Source organism: Rhynchophorus ferrugineus, unplaced genomic scaffold (assembly GCF_030347505.1).
Source record: "Rhynchophorus ferrugineus isolate W39M unplaced genomic scaffold, kcgeb_rfMv2 rfM1, whole genome shotgun sequence".
NCBI lineage: Eukaryota > Metazoa > Arthropoda > Insecta > Coleoptera > Curculionidae > Rhynchophorus > Rhynchophorus ferrugineus.
In genome coordinates this window covers 17,898,902-17,906,635 of record NW_027472580.1, presented here as the reverse complement: position 1 = coordinate 17,906,635, position 7,734 = coordinate 17,898,902, and positions in this window count along the sequence as shown.

The window sequence follows — 7,734 nt, the reverse complement described above, 5'->3', positions numbered from 1 at the left end:
CAGGCATAAATTAACGTAAACCTTATTTAGTGTAACGAGAAGCGAAGACTGCCTTTGTACGGGCCCATGTTAGCTTTCCGCATCAGAAGCATTTTTTTAAGTCCACGGTCATAATCAATTAAGAATTTACGATCGGATTATTGAAATAGAGTCCTCATACGCATCGTATCGATTACGCTAATATAAAAAACTGATATTGAAACCTAGATCTTAGATAAGTACACGCACAAAAATTAAACTGTAGAAATTTAAATATTTAATACTATTAACAGGTCAACTGAAAAGTCTCCAGCCTACCATAGTAAAAATTTTTTTTTGACAAAATTGGTTTTTTATTCAACATAATTCCCTTCAAGGGTGATTCACCGATTATAGCGACCCTACAACTTTTCGATACCATTTTTGTAGTACGATTTGCCCTTTGCTTCAAAACAGGCCCCAGTTTCAACGATCAACACTTCATTCGAAGAAAATTTCTTCCCAGCGAGCATTCTTTTGAGATCTGAGAACTGGAAATAGTCGCCAGATCTAAAAAATACGGTGGACGAGGAAGCAATTCAAAGCCTAATTCATGGATCGCTAATTTTGCCATCGCTTTCACTAACTTGTGACACAGTGCATTGTTTTGGTAAAGCAGCAGATTTTGTCCTTCACACAGTCCAATAACGCTATGTAATAGTCACTATTGATGGTCCTTCCTTTTTCAAGGTACTCAATGAAAATTATTCCATGCGCATCCCAAAATACAGACGCCATAAACCTGCCAGCCGACTGTTGCGTTTTCCCACGCTTTGGAGCGGGTTCATCGTGTGCAGTCCATTCGGATGACTGTCGATTGGACTTCCGAGTGAAATGATGGAGCCATGTTTCATCCATTGTCACATATCGACGCAAAAACTCGGATTTATTACGCTTGATCCTCAAACACTGCTCGGAATTATCAACTCATCGTTGTTTTTGGTCAAAAGTGAGCTCACGCGGGACCCACTTTGCACAGAGCTTTCTCATACCCAAATATTCGTGAATGATATGATGTAAACGTTCAGTTGATATCTTTAGAGTGTCTGCTAATTCATTCAATTTCAATTTACGGCCATTCAAAATCATTTTGAGGATATTTTAAATGTTTTCGTCGGTAACAACATTTTTTGGGCGTCCACTGCATTAACCGCCTCCGGTGTTCATTTCACCATGTCTAAACTTAGCATACCAATTTTTGATGGTTGATTTTCCTGGGGCAGTATCCAGAAACTCGAATTCAATCCAAGTTTTTGCTTCAACTGTATTTATACGCTTCAAAAAGCAAAATTTAGCAACACGCAAAATTCCATTTTATCCATTTTTTCTCACAATAACAAAAGTCGCTGCACTCAAAATGCTATAATTCACAAACTAATGATCCGACAGCTGTCAAATTTATACAAACATCTTTTGAGGGTTAGAGCTAACTGAAAAACATATGATTTTAGTTCCAATAGCACCATCTATGTCCGGGGACCTGTTAGAACATCAATAAAAAATAAAAAATAAAAATTTAATTTTGTCTAGATTATTTTTCTTAATTTAATTTTTCATTGAAATTAATATTTACTTTATCCAAAAACTACTGAAAAAAAGTTATTAAGGGTAAAATTTTTGGATTTAATTCTAGTAGCGCCATCTATCTGTCAGGCCGGGGACTTCACATCATCACAGAATATTAGGATAACTTATCCTTCTAATGTTGTTACTCTCTCATATTAGGGATTAATTACAAAGTAAAATAAATCATCATTAATGTTCAAAATTATAAAGTTTATAAGTGAGTAGATAAATTAGAATATAAACGAAAGGTATTCGGCTGAAAACCTAGTTTTCAAAAAAAAAAAATTTCTTTTCATTTTCAAAAAAAATTTCATGTTTAGTGTTTAATATTTGTTGTATATAAAAATATATATATATATATATATATATATATATATATATATATATATATATTAAATAGAATATCTAAATATAATACTTTTGCGTTATAAAAAAAATGGATGTTTAAAAATTAGAGATTAATTACAAAGTAAAATAAGTCATCATTAATGCTCAAAATTATAAAGTTTATAAGTGAGTGGATAAATTAGAATATAAACGAAAGGTATTCTGCTGAAAATTAGTATAGTGTATATATATATATATATATATATATATATATATATATATATATATATATATATATAGAGTAGTTCAAACAAACAAATTTCAATAAACAGCAACAGTATATTTTTGTTATTATTTATGTTTCTCCCTCTAATAAGGTGTCTGAAGTTTTATTTACTATTTAACAAAGTAATAGTAACATATCAAACAATTAAATAAAAAGTGTATTAATAATAAAATAGCTCAAATTTAATTTACGATATTTTCAATTAAATGAAAAACGGTATTAAACTATTTCCATCACAACGAATCATATTATATAACTATATTATTCCATATAACGTTAGTAACAATTTATTGTGTCCTAATTTATAACACTGAATAACCCAAAATTTAACGTTATCGTAACCTTAAAATCCTACGTCTATATTGACCCTAATTTTGTATTAATTTATAGCCGGATTATCATAAACAACCACTGTTCAGCATTAAAGTGGAAGCTTTTAAACTTGTCCCTCTGGTGCTACAGGTATAATCATCCAGTATTTTACGTGTTTATTTTTGATTTCACAAGTTTGCCTAAGCGGAAGAAAATTAATACGTAACTAAAATATTCAACCAAAAGTACGGGAATAATGAAAAATATTATATTTTGAAGCTACTTTTGATAAAATTGAATCGAGAATTATAATAAGCTATGAAAACCGTTGTATTTTGTTTAATAATTCTTTAGATATTACACATATAATGGATAAGATTTTTTTAGTTTTATTTTACATTATTCTGTAATTTTAAATAGTCACTATCACTGTCACTATATTTTTAAATGCGTGTCAACTATTTCTTGATAATAAACCAGCTACATAGAAAAATTAGAAATTTCATGGTATAGGCGACCTTGGGGAAATGTTTTGTTTAGTTCAATGAACGGTAGCGCTGCAATCGAAAATTGTGATTGGCTAGTTTAAATTCCTGGTGCCGCCACTAACATGGAACGTGATTGGTCGATCAAATTGTGTGAAGTCAGCATTTTCTACGGGCGTCCAATTTTAAGTTTGTTGTTTGAAGGTTTTGGTTTCTGTTTAGATCATTTCTTATGTTGTGCGTATTTCCAGATTTACATTAATTATTATGGAGTAATAATATAAAAATTGATGACAATGCGTCAGTGTAGTAAAAGATGTAGTGTACCGGGGTAAAAATCTACAACGGAAATTAGACATTGTTTCCCAAAGAATGATCTCGCTCCTTTCCAAAAATGGGTTAACTAAGTAAATAGTAGTAAGTTACCTGGATAAACCACAATGCAAAATATCAACGTCATGGTGTGTCACGGACATTTTAGTGAAAAATTTAGAATTACCCTTCCTTCACGAACAGGTATTAGGGTAAATGCAATCCAATGCAAAATTATCTATCTATTACATGTCTGTTTATATATTGTTTGTTTACAGAAAATCAAAACCTACTTATGAAGATGTTAGTAGTATTAAAATTCAATTAATCTACCAAGTTGTTCGTATGCTGTCAGTGTGATGTCTCTACATAAAGAAGTCCTAGGAGAAGGTAATAATTAAGATAACTGGATAATTAGTAGTAATAAATACTACTTTTAATTGTAAAATATCCCTAAAATATTTGTAATACTTTAATTTTTTAGAACAATCAGTGTTCAATAACTTTATAGTAGAGCTATAGTATATTTAAATTTGATTGCCTTGTTAAAAAAATATTTATTACGGTGCCATCAATTAAAAATTTAATTGCTACTTTTAGGGGATTTATTACCATAAAGAAATCTATTTTGTCTAAATTTACAAATAACTACATTTGTTTAAAAAATATTAACCAAGATTGCTTAAAGAATTTTGTTAGATCTATTAGAGGTCATGGAGGTAGAAACAGCATCCTTCACCTAGTATGTTCGAGAAATCTTTAAAAGAGCATATCATCACTTCAATTTTTTCACATCATTCTCCCGGAGAAAATTGTGAAGAAGATGAACATATTAGATAACTTATATTCTTTTTTAACGGGAAATCTAGTATCACTTGAGGTTGTTAAATCACCATTTGAGTCTATATTTTCAGTTCCAGAGAACTTCACTCTAAGAAAAACAAGAGTCTAATATTGCATTTTAGTCTTATTTCAGGTTCTATATTAAGTTTTCTGCATTCTATATTAAGTAGTTCCACAGATTAAAAACTCTAAAATCTAAATATGTTTAAAAAACACATACATTTTTAGTGTTTCAATTGTCCAATCCATAATGATTTTCAAGACCAAATTTTAAAAGATATTATGAGGTGTGATTATATTTTTGGTTTAATGAAATTAATGCAATATCAACAGAGCAGGATTTAAAGTTTACCTTCAATATATCAAGATAAGTAATAGATTGATGTTTAGAATCATAAAATTGATGACTCTAAACAAATATGGGAAGGCGTTATAGAAGAATTATAGATATTTTAATTTTGCCTAGAATAGAGTTCATAATTGTTTTTTTTTTGCTTTTTGTTTATATATATTTATATTATTTACACTTATGTATATTTGTATAGGATTTTATTTTAATAAATTAATTTTAAAAATTAAATTAAATAATTTAATTTAAATACCATCATGGATATTTGTGACATCGAAATATTGCAATGTTGCCGAATTAACTATGAGTTTTAGTTCAGTTTAGCTTTGACATACAAAAAAATTCTACTCTAAATAAAATAAATGAACAAAAATGATATGAAATATAATTTATTTGTTACAGTGAATCTAATACATATATTATCGAAGGACTTAAAACTACAGTTAAGACACAGCTATAATAGTTTGTAGGTTAGATTTGTTTTGTTTACATTTAACTCTTTTCCACACCATAGTAGTGGTATCCCCCTGGAGGCCTAATCCACCTAATTAACAATTGTATATCTGAGAACCGTATTTTACTTTCATTCGAGTGTATATTTACTTTTTTCGTTTAGTTCTTGTTTCCTTCAATGGTGTGTTTACTTGTCAAATCATCTTGGTATCACTGTATATTTTATTTCTTCTGCTACTTTCTACGTACTGTTCTTATACATTTCGTATATTTGATCTCGAATAGAGCCAATGTCAAGATGGTCAAGATTTGTCACCCACTTTGTATGTAGACGGGTTTTCTTGGGCGAATCTGACGTATTATTCTTCATTTTGTAAGCGATGTTGTTCACAGTACCTACAGTAATATTTAGATCGGCAGCAATAAAAAATATTTTAATTAAAATTACAGGGACTTATATTATTTAATGTCATCATTAATTACCTCTCTAACGGAATTTACCAGCAAAAGGGGGCCTCCATTATCTCGTTACTTTTCGAAATAACCTATTAAAGCCGCAATCAATTTGTGACCCTGAATATCTATTGTTTTCGGCATTTTCAAACAAAGCGATATATATATATATATATATATATATATATATATATATATATATATATATATATATATAATTTATATAATATTTATATAATATATATATAATAAATTTATCAAAATAAATGGCTAAAATTACTATATTTATAACTAATATTTTGAATAATTTAGCGTACATCTGACAACCAGACGGCATAACATTTTTGCTCAATTATTTTATTTAGATTAGAATTTTCTTATATGTCAAAGCCAAACTGAACTTAAACTCAGAGTTAATTCGGCAACATTGTAATATGTCTACGTCACAAATATCCATGATGCATTACTAAAAAAACTTTGAATAGACTATATCTATCTATCTCGCTTATAATCCAGATTTTTTTATATATTTTAATGTTTCTGTTCAGATTCTTTTTCTTCCTTAATGAGTAACAATATTAAAGGGATAAATTAGCCTAAAATTCCGTGATGATTTTAATTTGAGTTTAATCTGAGTTGAGATAGATTTTCGAATATTGCTATAAATATATCATAGCCATTTAATAGAGTTAAAATAAAAAAGCCAACAAATCAAATCTATTTCGAATAAGATATGGTAAACGAGGCAATAATATTGTGTACTAGTCTGCATAATATAATGAACGCTTCATTGGAACTTCATCAGAATTATTTGTATTTGTTATTTACTTCTGGTTTACAGTTCTTTATTGAAAATTTCTTAACTTTCTTCATTGGAATAATTTAAATAAATATACTGGGTTATTATAGTGACAAAATGAGAGTATGTTTATTAAAATGCCATCAGAATCATCAAAATATAAAAGGTAAAACAAAATATTAGTTGCTTGTAGGTATTTTTACGGCGATATCTACTGGTAAAATCACGATGTATCAATATAAACAACTGTTGAATAAGCTAACATTGCTGTTAAATTCAATAGTTTTGACCTTTATCTATACAACAGTTTCATCATTTCGAATTATTAGTTATTCAGCGTATGCAGCCGCCAATAATGAGACACCCAAAGTTGCTTTCGTTATTTTGTTGTTTAATAAGCAGAAATGTTATGCTAAAACCCTCGACACACTTTTAGAAACTTATGGTGCATACCATAGCAATAGGATTATTACTCTGATTATCACTTGTTTAAATCGATGTAACATGGCTTGACTGATACACAGTTTTGAAAATGCTGAAGAAATGTGAAAATGTATCAATAATTAGATGAGTGCCAAATCAACATCATTGTTGCGACCTACAGAAGACGATACATGATATAAAATGTTGATTAGTACATATTTCACCAATTTTTCTCAATAAATTACATTTAAATTTGAATAAAGGGTATGCAAGTGTCAGATAACATGATTGTCCTTTAATTAAAAATACACTTTAAAGATACTTCAGCATCTTAGATTGTAAAACTAGTATTTTAAAGATTGTTTGTTATTGTCCAACCACAACACGATTTTTCTCGATCGCTTTCATTCTCATACAAAATAAGGAACATCCTAAAAGTTAGTATTTAAACTTTGATTTAGAAATATTCTAGGCGAATAGTATTAGGAATAGTATTAAAATACAACCACTGATTAAACAATAATTATTGATCTGTTCCAATCCTACTCTATTTTAAAAGAAAAACAAAATAAAAAACATGTAAATATTACAAATCCAGTTTGTCATCTATCCCCTCCAGCTCAAGCGAGAAAAAAAGGAACGACAAGAGAAACAAAAGAACATTTTTGCGCGAGCGACGTTTCAGTGACAGGTCACTTTGCGTCATGATTGATGTCACTTGTTTCGTCCTGAATATTTATGACGGCCTAACGCGACAAATCCAAACGTTACAGTCATATTCAACCCGTCGGGATCGATCCTAAGCCGGAAAAAAGGAAGATAGGGTCTCCCGCACCAACTTTAACAATGTAGACTTAAAGTTTTTTAACTTAAAATGAAATATATAATATTAATGTATAGGTAATCTAATATTAGATAACTAACAATGATATTGAGAAATATTATGATATGGCGAATCGCACCAACACCATTAGAAATTAGTTAAATTAATCCCAACAATTATATACGTATTACATAATATACAGACACTATAATTCAAGGGTTCAGGGTTCAAGTCCCTGCTCGGGCGAAACTTTTTATTATAATTTACAATTTACTTACAAATCTA